Raw genomic sequence first — 16,717 nt, forward strand, 5'->3', positions numbered from 1 at the left:
ACATCCTGGTCTGGTCTGGTTGCTCTCTGCAGTTCATCTGTTCATAGCACGTGCTCTCTCTCACCCAGTGTCATAATATTAGGAGAAGCCCTGACGCCCATATCACATGGCACAGTGTACAGCAAGTTCTCTTTGATAGCCTGCAGCAAGTGCCATCCCTGGGGTTTGGTATGAAGTATATACAGAGGCACAATATACACATACAGTCAATACAATCTCTCTTCTCTTCCCTATCTGGCATTGGGGTCCCATGACATGGAAATGTATCGTTCATGGCACATATGCGGTGTGGTCTAGTCTTGTCAACCCTGATGCTGTCTGTCTGTCTGGCTGTCTGTCTGTCTGTCTGTCTGTACGTATCGGTGTTGAGCACATGTGCCTCATCTCCTTTCTGTTCTGGCACAAGCATGACGTGGATAAAAGCATTGGCATACGGAAAGATCTTTTTGTTAAGTTTCTTATTTACCTATTGACTATCATGCAGTGTAAAATATATCAGTCTTCAAACATACATTGATTGTGTGGCTGATATCACTGCACTGGTAATAAACCTAAAATCAGGAGAGCACTGTAACCTTGATCAGCTGAAATAATAGTGCTGACAGTCCTACAGCTTTGACTGTATATTATTAACCCCTGAACCCATATGAGGTTTTTCAATTTGGCAATGTTAGATGCAGTCAGCTCAGAGAGGAATTAATGGGCTACCACCATATCATCTTTTGACCATAAGCAGTCTTTATCAGGAGCCGATCTTGTACCGCCATTCCATATCAGTGGTTGCATTTGTGGTTTATTAAAGTAGATTAGTGTAACAAACATGTTTATGCTAACAATTACCTTTTTCCAAAGATTAAGCCTCTTTCAATAGTAGGTACCGGTAGTCTATTACCAATTACCTACTTGGCATTTACTGAATACAATGAATAGCATTATACAGATACAGCTTGCAGGTTATGAACGTTGTTTGAAAATAAAACTACAGACGTAAATCGTATTTAAGAGGTGAGAGATGCCATGAGTGGACCTCGGGAATCTGATCCTATCCTGTCAGTTTAGTGCAATGGAACTGACCAGTTTCTGTTGAAAGTGGACATTTAGACAAACAAAAGCAACCGCATAATTTCGTATTTCGAATTCCATGTTAGTATGAAAATGCATAACTTCAAAACGGGGAGCTCAAAGCATTGTAATTTCGTAGCGCAAGATAAAGCATCGTTTGCCTACCAACCGCTTTAAAGTGGAAGTGCAAGTGTGAGAAAAAGGAGGAGGTGTCGGAGCTACCAGTTCGCCACAATAGCCGGGACAGCTCTGTAGAGAGCACATTAGAACGTTTAGCAGAGCCGCCGGGATACTGCCAAGCTGAGTCTGAGTGCTGGATACAAAAGATCCCGAGGGATGCCCATTAGCTTTTAGCGACACAGAACCAAACCAAAAAAACAAAACCGACCGAAGCTACAAACATTAAACAGACCGGATTTTACATTACCAGTCACACAGGCTACGTTTTCTGAGCGACAGGGATCTTTTGTCAGCCCACGTGAGAAAAGTGGATTCGTTTTTAAGGTAAGGAATACATTTGACCCATATGTGCTCGCGAGTTCTTTACAACATGTACTACTGCTTTTGTTCCTTTGTTTCGTGACAGATTATATTTAACATCCCTTAGCGAGTTTTGCACAGTGGGTTGATGCTGTCTGGAATTACAAAAGGATGTACTGACCGATGAATCACCAATTGACATTATTTAGTGGCAATTGATTAACTTGCATTTATAGTAACTTAATCAAGTCCTGAATGGTACACTTAAAGAATGGGCCAGTTTAGAAAATACGCACAGTTTCCGTATGCACACATCTTCGAGGTATTTATTCTACAACAATGGACTAAATGATTTAAAACACAAAACCAGTAGACTCACACTAACTTACAAAAACACAATCACCAGTCTGAAGTACCCACAATTTATGGGGCACAGATAATCCAAGAGAGACCTCAAAACATCATGAACCGGAGCCTTTTTATTTGTTTTCATTCAACATAAATTATGTGACAGAACTAGCCAACAGGCGTATCCCGAAAATACATTTCAGATTATACGCTTTTCAATCTAGTGATTCATGTCACTGACAATTTCATTCCGAAGGACATTAAAGCCGATCAGTCAAGAACATACAAGTTTTTGTTCTTGGAGGATAGTTTGTTGATCGTAGTGTCTCAAGTAAGACCAGTCGTAAGCACTTACTGTCAATGTTCCTTGCAGCATGGTCTTTTCCCCCCGAAAAGAACGCAAAGCAAGTTAGTATCACATGACAGTGTGACGACAAGTTATTTATTGGGGGTGGGGTCATATTTATATGAGTATTATAACTAGACATTTATTTTGTAAATATAATTACTGGTAAGCACTCAATATTCCACATACAGCTTTAGTACAGGGTTATGCTATCACTATGTAAAATAAAGCACATGTCCTGAAGTGCCTTTATATAGTGTGGGGCGTCAGCCTACCTGCTGATCCCTCAGGCCAGTGCTCTTTTGTGTTAGACGCAGGTTTGAGTTCGGTTCAGAACTGTGGGGGAATCTCTACAGCGTCTACCTGGATGGGTCCCATCTGGTTCACAGTGTGGCGTCTCCTTGGCTGTTTCTGTTCTGTTTCTGATGATGTTTACTATTGATTCTGTTGATTATTTGATGTGTCATTTTAAAAATCTTAAATAAGGCAGTGACATCAGAACATTGACATTTACCATGTTTTTTTTGTCGGTAAATTGCAAACTAATGCAGCTGATTCTAAGCTGTCACTCCTGGATAATGTCCCTCTACAGACACACACACACACACACACACACACACACACTCGGGGACACACAGACACACATCTCATCAATCAGTTCTGTTATTGCTTAAAAGTGGCCTGACAAGCTCAGAGGTCCGTCTGCGAGTGGCTCTGTGTGAGCGCTCTCAAGGTAGTCTATTGCAGATAAACAACGAACATAAATTATGACTCATATTTCATTAGCTGTGGGGTCGTGGAGCTGAAACGGTATACAGTGCTTGAGACAGAATGGACTCTTAATTTAATTCCGAGCACGGCACTGGCAGTAATGGGTCTTGTAGATGATTGCGAGTGTACACAAGTCCATCTAATTGATAAAACTGCTTTGCTATCATTTTCTTACCCATATCAGTCTCACAGCGGCGGAGTGGTTCTATCTGCTGTTATTACGAAGGAGGAGAGAAATTGGATTCTCAGGGCATATTGCTTGGCGGCTCCAGGATGTTTATGTATCCAGCCTTTCGCCGTGGTCTCTGGTCTCTGATCTTGCCCTGTGTCGTAGGACATTCCAGCAGGCAGGTAACCCGAGGCAACCACACACCGAGAGGGTCTCAGTAAGTGTTACGCCTCCAATGGAGGCGTAATGAGCCCGTCATTAAGAAGCCACTGCATGAGGAAGAATCAGAGGAGCCCTCCTGATGTGACCCTGTGTGTTTGTTTGTGAGGGAGAGACAGAGAGAGAGCTGCCTATAGCTCAGCTGGAGAGAGGATGCTTGTCATTATCGACTTCTGGGACATCCCTGCACATTGTTTCCCAGGTGATGGGAGAAATAGATGGGGACATGGAGAGGAGATGCCTGATGAACCAACCTGCGTCTGAGAAGACGTGTGTGTGTGGGGTGTGTGCGTGTGTGTGTGTGTGTGTGTGTGTGTGTGTGTGTGTGTGTGTATGTTTGTGTGTGTGTGTGTGTGTGTGTGTGTGTGTGTGTGTGGTGTGTGTGTGTGTGTGTGTGTGTGTTCAATTGTTTATGAAAAGGGATGTGTTCTTACTATGCCTGTAGTGGAGTTGTGTTATTAGGTTTGTGTGAGCGTGCATTGACATATGTGCATTTGTGAAGTGAAGTGAAATGTGTTATAGTGTGTGTGTCTGTTTATGAGTTCAAGTACTTGCATTAGTTTGTTTGTGCTTGTGGAGTGGGCTATTGTTTTTACCAGGTTGTGTGTGTGTGTGTGTGTGTGTGTGTGTGTGTGTGTGTGTGTTCCCCCTTGTTTCTGCTTAATTAACCTATAACTGAGCCTGGTGAATGTGGTGCTTATGTGCGTTCACTCGGACATGTGTATACATCATTGGCTTTGTAAGAGCCAAGCGTTCTCTGGCTTTGCCCTGAGGAGGTGGGGGCTGGTGCAGCCTCCATCAGTTAGTGCGCGGTCACCATCCCCATCCATCTCTCTGATGGCCATTACTCCAGCCCTAATGAAAACCATACATTCTGGGATGATGGGTGGAGAGTAAGGGGAAGAAAATATTGATACATTTGAGTATTGCGATCTTATGTTTTGTGAAACTGTATGGTATCACATTTAAAGTAATATAATGTTTTAATGTACTTAATTTGTTTACCTAAAGAATCCAGCAAGCACTTTTAGTTATTTTTTTTAATGATATAGAGACAAATGTTAATTCCTTTGCCAGATTCTTGTCAGTACTTAGCCTTAGTGGAGAGGGTGCCTGGAACAAACAAACAAAACAACACTTCTTCAGATGGCTATGTTCTTTTAAAAAGGGAAATCCATAGGGCCACACAGTGGGTTGTCTGTCTGTGTCTGTGTCTGTGTCTGTGTCTGTGTCTGGGTGTGTGTGTCTGTGAACTCTGATCTTGCTTTGCATTGGATAACTACTGTGTGTCTTGAATGTAGTTCAACTGACACATTTTCAGTTCTCTACACAGTTTCAGGGTAGTCGTCTCACTTTCTGTTGATGTGGATGTATTGTCTTTTCAAATTGTATTCATTCAGTCCATTGTACTTGAAAATAAGGAAGTATTTTGGCAAAGCACTGGGTAGTTTATTCTGTGTTTCTTCAGTCAGCTATTTTCAGACTTTTCTGATGTGGTAGCTAATCACAAACACCGTAAGCATAAATACGTTACTGTGTAAGCACTGCTTTGCACTTAATAACTTAATGTGTTTCTGTTATTTGACTGAAGAACATTCTGGAGAAGATTTGTATGCTACTTTAGTTTCATTTCAAAGTTGTTTTTGCTCAAGAGGAACTGTACAGATGGGGTTTTCCTCAACTCCCGGCGTGACACAGAATCCACCCTTCCTCTTTCTCTGTAAAACTGAAACCTAATGAAGAACAATTTTTAACCCATATTTAGAGGAGCGGACAGAGAAATTGAATGTTTTATGGTGTCCCTGTATTATGCAGTAACAACAAAACATGCTTGAGCCAGGGACTGACAGCCATTCCGGGCTGATAAAGCCCTGTCTGTAGTTTGAATGGTGTCTTACTACTAGTTTATTTGTATGGATGTGCGTTGACCTCCCTACTGTTTGCCCTTTACATCAAGGCCAGTGTGCCGGGGCACTCTCCAGATGGCATTATCGATCAGCTTGGCTGAAGTCTCCTCTGATTTCCAACTGATTATTATGTTGTGCTGGCTGGATATCTGACAGCTTCATAAATCCATGATGAAAGGAGGGTTGTAGTTTCCTTGTCTGGAGAGGGTGATCTGCTGCGGGTAGTTGCTTAAGGCCACAGTTTGCAGCCAAGCTTTTGAGTGACATTTTCATTAGAATCAGAGAAATAATGGATCTGTTTGTGCTCTGTGCATGTACTGTATGTTTGTGTCTCTGTTTGTGTGTGTCTTTGCAGGGGAGTTTAACTGTTTGTTGTGATTAAACTTTGACAGCAGGTTTTGTCTCGGGTGTTTGTGCTCTCAGTTGAGTTGCAGTTCTGCATGGCCTGTTCTAGGCCAAAACCAATGTCCCGTCATGTTCATTCATCAGTTTAGTAGGTATTAGTCCTGGACCGTAGTTTTACATCTTAGTCATTTCTTTTATTTGCAGATCTTTTCATCTGCAGTCATTGCCAGATCATTTGTATTCATATCACTGTCATTATTTGGGCCATGTTCACAGTGCCGTCTCCATTGAGTGCCCCACTTTGTGCAAAGCTACGGCTTAGTCATCGCCTCGATCGAACAAACATGGCAGCGGTGACACGGCTGAATAGAAATTGAATAGAAAAGCGAGGCGGGTCAGCGAGGAGCAGGCGCTGCGTTAGCTAATTAGACAGGCTGCTGCAGGTTCACCCAGCCTGGTGCCAGGTTCCGCTCACGTCCCCTTTTGTTTGTCTTTCATATGCGCCTGTCCATGTCCCTGCGTCCCCATCACGCCTGACGTCTTTCACAGATGGCACACGGCATCAGTGTCTCAGGGTCGTGACACCGAGTGAAAAGCGTCATTAAATCACCAGATTGGGGGATAAACGCCTGCTCTTTAGCTCGTCATTCTTCTGAAAGGAAGTTAAAAGTTGAGAAGCAGCCATGGCTGCCGTAGAGGATGGACTGGTTTGGTGATTCAGGTGTTAAACCTGCAGCTGCTCGGTGACAGCCGTGGCTCTGTGGTACAGAGAGGAGAGTGATTGTGGTTTATTTTTTGCCGACTGTGGATACTTTGTAAAAATGAGGCCGGGAGACACAGGGGAGGATGGCCTTGGGTCTCATTGAGTTGCAGGAGGAGAGTGTGTGTGTGTGTGTGTGTGTCTGTGGTGTGTGTGTGTCTGTGTCTGTGTGTGTGTGTGTGTGTGTGTGTGTGTGTGTGTGTGTGTGTGTGTGTGTGTGTGTGTGTGTCTGTGTGTGTGTGTGTGTGTGTCTGTTTGTGTCTGTGTGTGTGTGTGTGTGTGTCTGTTTGTGTCTGTGTCTGTGTGTGTGTGTGTGTGTGTGTGAGTGTGTGTGGGCATGAGTACACACCTCTTATCCCTGGGGTGTCTGGATGTTCCCATACATCACAAGGTGCAGCAGACTGCAGTGTAACTGGACATCAGTAAGGGCAGGATGCTCTATTCTTGATGTCCTCCAGCGCACCCCTGCCTCCTAACAAATGAGGTGCGCCAACTAACCGAGGCAGACTGGTCACAGATGCACAGTGTAGCTAGCTCTCAAGCTCACAACTTTCCTGAAGGTGGGTTACATTGACAAAAACAAGTTGTTATTGTGTTTTTTTGGCTTCCTTGGTAGTTGCGCCTGACCATCACAGAGAGAGATGGTTCAAGCCCTTGGCAGTGGAGTCAGCCAAATACGTATGCAGTTGGCTCTCGAGATCGTGGGGAACAAAGCAGGCACTGTCTGTGGAAGACGACATGCCAAAGGAGTGGCACAGTCAAAGGAGTTGGCCATTTTCTATCTAGCCAAACTCTGGGTCATCTGACTGGAGGCTGCTCCATGGAGAAACTGTGGCCATTTTTTTTTTTTCACTGTTCTGTCTCACACTCACCACAGGAACTGACTGACCTCCACCACCAGGCATCCATTCCTAGAAATGAACTCAGTTCTTCCAAATGGTTGACGTTTTTTTCATGCTTGTGGGTTGACAGCACATGGTTAGGGGAGGTAGTGGAAATGAGGTTCCTTGAGTTCGATGTTTTCAAATTTGACAGCTTTAGAAAAAGTAGATGTAGATTCACTGGTTGAACATGGCAGATGGAACACCACACTCATATGTTCAGTTGCTCAGGAGAACATACAGTACGGAACCCCACACTCCTATGTTCAGTTGCTCAGGAGAACACACAGTTCAATGATTATTATTCATATCTTCAGTTCCTCAGGAGAACAGACGGTATGGAACACCACGCTCATGTGTTCAGTTCCTCAGTACGGAACACCACAGTACGGAACACCACACTCATATGTTCAGTTGCTCAGTACGGAACACCACAGTACGGAACACCACACTCCTATGTTCAGTTGCTCAGGAGAACATACAGTCCAATGTTTATTCACATTCTCTGCACTGTAAGTCGCTCCAGGGAAAGCTGCCTGACTAGAAAAATGTTAGAAAATAAAACATGACAAGCTTTTAGACCTTAATAGAACACATCTACACCGTCTCAGCAAAAGAGTGCTCCTGTGCCTAGTGTCAGAGACGGCTTTGCCTGTTTTCCCTGGCCCAGAGTCCTTTTAAGGGCTGCGTGTGTGCCCCTCGGGCTTGGGCATTAATTTGGAGCCCTGGAGTGACTGGTTGACAGGGCAGCATATGGCTGTGTACGAAGCCCTGGCACACTGAAAGCCTTACCTGCCTCCTCTCTTCTCTTCTCTGAGAACCCAGCTTCTGTCTGCCACAGCTCCTGATAGGCCTGCACTTCACAGGGGCCACAAACACATCTGAGTGTTTTGGCCGCCAGTTTAACCGTCCATTACTGCCACAGGTTCTGTTTTAAAGATGCTGACAAGTCATAGCACAAGAGTAATCGCTCATGCAGACACACAGGAAAAGAGCAGTTTCGTTACATGCATCATTCATGCTTGTGTTATTGGGATATTTCGTAATGCTGATGTAAGAGATTCGGTATGTTTGCGTGCTTCTGTCTGTACATGTGTACTTGTGAAGGGGAGAGAGAGCGAGAGAGCGAGAGAGCGAGTAAACGATGTAAAAGATGTGCTGTGAGAAAAAATAAGATTGGGAAGAATAAGAAAGGATGACCTGAAAAAAGAACAGATTATAAGGGGTGGTTAAGGGGTGAATACTCGTAGAAGAAGCCAGCGGAGATGCAAGAAAGCCTCCCAAAATTGGTCCCAAATCAAGGTCATACAGGAAGAAGTCTGCTGAATTGAGGTCACAATTATGGCGATGGAAGTCATTACCTCAGAAAGCCTTCTTTTTCCATTCTGGTTTCCACAAAAGACTGTTTATCCAGAATGACTTTGCAGCTTTTGCAAGATCCGCGTTTTAACTTCCTGTTGGCACAGATTCACCATCTGGCTGTTGTCATCTGACAACTGGCATCAGGCAGTCAGAGGAATAACAGCTCAGGCTTAAATTCTAAATTATACTCGGAAGGACGAGTGGAGCAAACCTTAAAGACAAGACCTCAAAGCAGCAATGACACAGAAACAATATGCATGTCTCTGTGTGTGTGTGTGTGTGTGTGTGTGTGTGTGTGTGTGTGTGTGTGTGTGTGTGTGTGTGTGTGTGTGTGTGTGTGTGTGTGTGTGTGTGTGTGTGTGTGTGTGTGTGTGTGTGTGTGTGTGTGTGTGTGTGTGTGTGTGTGTGTGTGTGTGTGAAAGAGAGAGAGATGGACAGATGAGGACAAAGTCATTTAGGATTTATGTTCATATCTGTCAGAGAAGCAAGTTACTCCACCTCCACGTTGTTTTGAGGTCAAACGAGTTTAAGCTGTATATCCCCCCCCCTACTCATAATGATGTGTTTTTCTAAATCGTCTTCTTAATTTGTTTTCATTTTTCTTTCTCTCTGTTGTGCAAACACACTGCAGACATACCAATCTCTCCACAGACGGTCCCTCTCTTCTCCTGTCTGCTCTCCCTACTTCATCACCGCTGCTTCTAATGAGATGCACTGACAGATGGAGAGAGAGAGAGAGAGAGAGCGAGGGAGGGGAAAGATGGGCGGAGAAGGGAAGAGAAACGGTAAAAATGAAAAAAAGTAAACGGTGGGAGTTGAAACGGGGAGAAAAAGGTCACAGAAAGTCACCAAAAATGAAGAGATGAAAGATAGAAAAAACGCTGGCACACAACAACAGACACAAAAACACTGACCACACTAACAGAGAAGAAGAACGGAGGGGAAGGACATTGACTGGGAAACACTGAGTGTGACCAACTGAAGGAGAGGAAGAGAGGATGAAGATGTGCTGGGCTGAGGACGCCTTCCTAGAGCCACAGGTTGGGATCAGTGTGAGCTCCACACACGAGTGTGTGACGAGTGGGTGACAGTCTCTTCTCAGGGAGATTTCATAGAGACTTTCCACCCTCGGCTCTTTACAGGCCACACATGAGTAATCCTGTCCTGTGACTTACCATAGGATCGCCAGTGTGTGTTAGTGTATGCCTGCATGTGAGTGTGCGTGTAACCATGGTTTCACATGATGCTTGATGCCTCATCTCTATTGGTCTCCTGCCTTTTGTTTTCCCATAATTCCTTGTTACGGCCCTGCGGTGATCTCCGCGTGTGAGTCATTGTGCTCTTCTCCATCTCCCAGTCGTGCTGCTGCTGAGGGCCGATCCTCACAGGCAGACTCGAAGTCAGATCTAGTTAATGGCATAAACAACACGGCATCACAATCTATGGTGGGCCGTCCATTGAGCGAACTGAGCCGCTGGCAATGGCCCACCCCATAGAAGTAAAGCCAGGCATGCTTGAGTGAATGATTCAATCCCAGCTGTTAGCAATCAGATTAAACACTGGCGAGGTTAAATCTCCGTGCCATGTTAATCAATTATCATTCACTCCGCAGGAATTCGTTATCAAATAGAAGTAATCTATGGAATTGAGCTGTCTAGCCAGGGAGGGTTGCAATTAACCAGTGATTATGCTGACATTTAATTAGTAAATGTCAATTGTTAGTAGATGAGTGGCTAAAAGGGCAGCTATCAAATAAAAATAGTTTTATTTACTTTACTCTGTTCTCTGAGAATGTAGTTACTATGATTATTCAGTATTTGGCCAAAAGTTGTTGGCAGCCAAGCCTTCTTATAGGCAGCCAAGCCTTCTTACTGGCAGTGGTCTTGAGAGATATGGTGTGTTATGTGTGGTTAGGCAGAGAGATGAGGGGTAATGGCCCTTGAGAGTAGTCCTGGTCTCTGCTCAAGTGCTACACGTATGTCCTCTTTGGCAGCTGGGAACAGTTTACTGCACAGCTCACTGTACACGTCTGAACACACCTGAACATCATCTTCTCCTTCAGGTTAGATTGAAACCCTTTATTTAACACTAGTCTTCCACTCCCTGCTTCTCTCTCTCGGTTCGGTTTTTGAGAACTAGAGGTAGTGTTTCTGGCACTAGGATTTCTTGATGTATGTATGTATGTATGTATGTATGTATGTATGTATGTATGTATGTATGTATGTAAATCCTCAGCACCTCGGCGGGTAGCACTGGCGGTGGCGGTGGCAACAGCAGCAGACCTGGTATAATAAGCTCTCTGCCTCTGGTGACCATAATTCCTTCTCTCAGTTTGGTTCCGTTCCATTGCACAGACGAGGGGATAATACAGGACTATCCCCCAGCCTTCACACAGTACAAATCCCCACCCCACCCCACACAATATCCCTCCAAAACAAACCCAGACATGACAGACAAGAGAAAATATTGAAGTGGTCCTTTTTTTTACATTTGATTCATTACAACTATATTTCTCACGAGGCATTGGGGAAGATTCTAATCTGTGTGCTGTGCGATAGGTGTCACCGTCAGTCCTCTTCACTTTGTTTTTTAATCACCTCAGTATCTCGGATTAAACTGTAGTGTGTGGACTGTTGCTGTGTGAGATTTGTTGACTGTTGACTGTTTACATTACTGCGGGAGAATAACTCCCCAGAAAGAACTTGACGGAATGGTGCCAGTATCCTGTTCCAATAGGTTTCAAGCATAGCCACCCATGTTACTATGACTTAGCTTAACTAAGCTTAACACACCCCAGCCTTTCAAAGGTTCTTTTTTAGCTGCTTATACCAACCAACCCACCACCCCTCCCCCAAGCTAAATCACCACAGTCTCACAGAGAGAGAATCAAGACAGGCCTATAGGCATTGCCATTGATGTCATTTCACTTAACCTAGGGGGAGAGGATAAATATTGGCCTGTTAAATGATTTATTTTGTCCATTTTGTGTCTTCTTCTGGCAGACAGCCAACAGGACATCTTTGTCTCTGCTGAACTTCCTCTCTGTAAAAATGACCTTGACCTTGAGTTTTAAAATGTTTTTATGCTGTGACATTTCTGTTTGGAGCACAAAACACCATGTGAGCTTTGAGCTGCTCCATACAACAACAGGCTCTGTCTGATTCTGGGCGAAGAGTAGAAATGATTGATGATGACTGTATTAACATTGATTGTCATTCAAACGTCAAAATCTTTTTCAAGTCAAGCCCTACCAACTGACTTTGATTTGACTTTGACTGACCAAGATTTTCAGACACCAATAGAACATAAAACAAAGTCATTATTGTTAAGTAATAATTGAAAAAAAGTACTGAAATATTACTTTTGAGGTGTCAAATCAAATTAGCTTTTTGCTGTAATATCTGTTAACCCTTCTGATTATGTGTAAAGATGAAATACTTTGCCCAGAGAAACAGCCCCCTTTGACAGAAGTCTGGTGTAAACTCTCACCTGCAACTATCTCCTGGATTAGATGGCCATATTGGATGTAGTTATTACATTTACATTTACATTTAGTCATTTAGCAGACGCTTTTATCCAAAGCGACTTACAAGGATGTATACACAAGGATGTTATTATAGGTGTCCATCCTGGGAGACAGTCATCTGAAGGATGTAAACAACAACAACACACAGGACACGTGGTGCGTCTGGACGAACACCCTAGCTTTGGAAGATGTGTTTTCTAATGGGGGTTGTTGACCCATAGAACTACAGAGAGTAGCCCAACCTTCACTTTGGCTGCTATAGAGTTGTCTGAGGTTTTACTCGTCTTACTGACCAAGCTCGTGCCCTGCTGTCTATGATCCGAGGCACTGATGGCAAAGGAAGAGCCAACCTATCTGTGCGCGAGTCTTTCATTCCTCTTCTTCTCTCTTTTATTCTAGTGTTATCGACAAACCACCAAGGAGAGTGACAGCTGTCATTCACAAGAGTGACAGCTGTCATTCATATTCATAGTCTAGTCTGGCTCAAGCTGGTGGATTCCCTGAGCTTTGTGTGCACACTGGCCTCACATAGGATTTGCACACGTGGAGGAAAGTTTGTGTAACTACTAGAGTGGATTTGAGTGTGCTCAGATTCGTTTACTCCAGAGGCAGTGTGAATACAGTGCACGCACGAGTGTAGAGTGATGACATGCTCTTTTTGTTATCTACTAACCACATGAGTCTTTGCTTCTGCTGCTTAAAGAAAATGTATTTCGAGTGATTGAGGTTGTGCTGTATGTGGGTGCTTGTTTCCTGTATGTTGCTAAGGCCAACAACACTGCATATTGGTTACCAGCATGCTCCAGAACCGAGTTGAACTGTTGAACTTTTTTTTTTCTCTTCAAACTGCTAACTAAGAGAAGTGTGTTGAGTGGCTACCACCTGACAGGCGTTCCAAACAGTTGCTGATTCGAAACTCCTTTTCAGCAATTTGTAAAACGATTTATAGCATAGAACAGAACATGGCCAATGGATCCTATGAGCAGTCGTTCCGACATTCAACCGTTGTCACTTTTAAAGACAAACCTTTAATCCAGAACTCCTACAGAATGACATCCCTTTGCCTTAATCAGTGTGCTTTGTCTGCTTTCCGGAGCCATCACTGTGTCTTAAAAAAGTCATTTACTGAGATGGAACTTGTAAAACCCTGCCATCATTGTGATTGTAATATTTTCCAGATTGTCAGCTCAGAGCGAAGTCTTATTTAGTGCCTTTCAATCTCCTTCGGTGCGCTAGCAAGATTGCACTTTGATTTTCTTGGAAAGGCAAACGACAGTCCAGTTTCAATCAGTGGTGAATGTTTCACAGAGAAGCATCTGTGGGTAGCCATAAATAATGTTAGGCTAGTGTGAAGTTCCAAGAAGTGGACCGCTTTCCAATGAAATCTCCTTATTGAATATTCGCTCCAGTGTTGAACTAAGGTCTGTTGTGAAGTGTATGGCTCTACATTTCAAAGAATATGCTGCTGAATATGCTATTGAATTTGCTGTTGAGATTTTAAGCTTTGAGTTGTAAATGAACGTCGTCAGTGGTTGTGCAAAGTGTCCATTTGTGGCGTGACCATTTTTTTTTTTTGGCTTTGTGCATAGTGATGCATGTGACCCAAATGGCTGTTGTTGACATGATATGACATGGCACTGGCTCCTCTCTGTTTCCCACCAGGCAAATCTAATAGACATGTATGAATCACGACGTACTGTACCGGGACTCTTACTTTGACAGGGGGTTTGTCTGACAGGAAGCTGAAAGGTCAAATGAGTGTTTACAGACAAACAGAACATCAGCTGGGGACCCAAATACTCTAGACGCCTTCACTTTCCATAAACAGGAAATCTCCATCTTGGCTCCTGTCAGTCCCTCAGGAGGGAGTTCAACCCCCCTGGCGTGGAACGAAGTGGAAATGTGTGGCAAAGAGTTCTGGTTGCAATAACTCCACTCAGTGAACGCTTCTCATCACAAACTGTCTAGTACGCCCCAACCCATCTGAGATTGAACCCCCCTGCAACAAGGAGGGCCACACTGTTAGGTGTACGCTCAGACGTCTGGCTGGCAAAGCATTGCAGTGGGTAGACGCCGGTCCTCTAGAATGCACCAGACTGGCCCTTTGGAGCTGTGTTTGCATTACTGATGAATGGTGATGAATCGTGGGTATACTGCACAGTGGGTGATACTCTTAGCTCTGTATTGAAAGCCACCTAAAGCTCAATAGAAGCATTGATTGGGCTCTTGATTGCTGGCTTGCTTGTGACTAAGATGGATGAATCACGGTGGCAATCAGTGCGAGTGTATGATGGTTCTGTGAGGACTTTCGCCCATGGTGCCCTCATCCTGATACCCCCCACAAACACACACATGCACTCATACTCATAGCCTGCCATTAGCCTACATAATGAATTCAGTTAGAGCAGGGGTTTTCAACCAGGGGGTCCGTGGCCTATGTTGATCAGTTCACCATTGACTTTTTTTATTTTTATAAATATACCTGGGCCCGTCGACATATTTATGTCTGAATAGCCAAGTCGCATTGCCCAAAATACTGATGTAGACCCATATTCAGCGAAGAAATTACACGTAGTATTATAGGCAGAATATGCGTGCGGGGGGAGGGGGCGTGACGGCGGCGGTTACAAACATGAAAAAGAAGGGTACGGGACTGTAAACTGTTTTGGGAATCACTGGCACATCAGTGGGCCGCGGATTACTTTCTGGTCAGAATGGTGGTCCCTGGGACAGAACCAGTTGAAAACCCCTGAGTTAGAGAGAGAGGGATTAGGCAATCAGTGCAAGTGTATGAGGTTCTGTGAGGACATCGCCCATGGTGCCCTCATCCTGATACCCCCCACAAACACACACACATGCACTCATACAGCCTGCCATTTAGCCTACATAATGAATTCAGTTAGAGAGAGGGATTAGGCCAGAGTCTCCATGCCTCTGAAGGCACAAGCCTGCCACGGTGACATCCCCAACACATCCGGCACCAAAATGGATGATTCATAGCATGATACAACAGTTTGATGCTGCAGTTTTTAGCTATGCTAACTATGTTCCTCTGTTATATTTAGCCGTGTTTGGTGTTTTGGTGTCAGTATGCATGCCATTGCCAGTGTGATGGTTGTGGTTTGTCCTTTTAAAACAGACTCAGTTTTGGCGTAGAGAAGTGCTTCAACCACAAAACTGAATAACCATGACCACTAGCGTCATAGCCAATGTGTCTTCTGGTGTGTTCCCTTATGAGTTTTGCCATCTCACACCTCCAGCTGGGTCGCATCTTTAAACCTTCAATAGTCGCCATACATTCACAGTGGAGACAGAGAGGCCCTTTTGCCCAAATACAAGGTAACAAACAAACATCATCTGCTTTTCTTTAGCGATATGTCTTATAAACTGATGTTATAAACATGATGCTCATATGTAATTGCACTCATGATGGTCTAATAATGCTTCTACTAGCTCAACTACATTCAACTACTAGTACTTTAGTAGTTTGGATCACATTTCAGGGCTCTTGTTCAGGACTATAGCTAGAGTTCATTGTTAGTATGACAGTATTTTATGATGACACAGCATCAACTAGACTAGTGTGTCTCTTTAGGACTCATGGTCTTCTCTTGTTTGGTAGTGTTGGCATTGCATCCTTTTATCTTAGTTAAAGACAGTGCATGCTTAGTCATGGACCTCTGAGGATGGATTGTCACTTTAAAGTCCATTATGGACTTCCGGGGTCTAAGCGATTTTCTGTGTTTGAGAATACAGTATGCAAGTCGTCCCGAAGAAGCTCAAGAAGTCGAGAAGCATTTGAACACATCCTGGTTTCAAAGAAAACTTTACTTTGGAAAAATGAAAGGGTTTTTGCAAAATTGGTAAAAAAAATAAGGTGTCTTTTGTGAGGATCCACAGGATCCACTCAAATTTGGGCAACAAAAGTATGTGTGGCAAAACGGGAGCATTTCAGAGTACGTAATTACTAACAGCTTGGTAAGTGTGATTATTTAATCCCCATTTTATTTTCCCATAAGGAAAATTGCTTAGAATTCCATGAATGAGCAAAATCTAGCCTGGTTTTGTAGTTCATCTCCAGAGGTCAATGTCATCCCCTGTTGTTCTACTTGTAGGTGGTGTATGAATGAGGTGAGCTCTTTCTGACGATAATATTGAGGATATGGTTATTCCCAACTAGGCTCTCGATAGGTTTGTGCTTTTTTCTCTGCTTTGGCACTAATGTCTTTCCCTCAGTAATAAATTACAAATAATTAACTGATTTAGTTTTTCATCCATTATGGATGGAATGCTCGTTCACATTCATAAAGCATTTAAATGATGCCTCCTTCTCTTAATTGGCCTGATGCGTTTGGTGGGTGGTGCTGGTGCTGTGGTGGTGTTAGCTGTGTTAGCTGTGTGTGCATCAGGCTCATGTGTTCAGCTGCTGTCTGTCTCTGAGTTCAGGGGATCAGAGCTGCTGCTGCCTCCTCTCCTCTCCTCTCCTCTCCTCTCCGCTCCTCTCCTCTCCTCTCCTCTCCTCTCCTCTCCTCTCCTCTCCT

At 43.9% G+C, this 16,717-nt stretch overlaps 1 protein-coding gene across 2 annotated transcripts in view; it reads left to right on the forward strand.

Annotated features, from left to right (window-relative positions):
• Positions 1-1,290: 1,290 nt before the first annotated feature.
• pde4ba (phosphodiesterase 4B, cAMP-specific a) overlaps positions 1,291-16,717 on the forward strand; it is a 159,970-nt gene continuing 144,543 nt past the window's right edge. Inside the window, exon 1 of one of the 2 annotated variants that reach the window (XM_012842227.3) lies at positions 1,291-1,566. The gene's annotated coding sequence lies outside the window, so the exon portion shown is untranslated. The remainder of the gene's footprint in view (positions 1,567-16,717) is intronic. The other variant, XM_031575016.2, reaches the window with a different exon arrangement.

This window comes from Clupea harengus, chromosome 10, assembly GCF_900700415.2.
Source record: "Clupea harengus chromosome 10, Ch_v2.0.2, whole genome shotgun sequence".
In the NCBI taxonomy this organism is placed as follows: Eukaryota; Metazoa; Chordata; class Actinopteri; order Clupeiformes; family Clupeidae; genus Clupea; species Clupea harengus.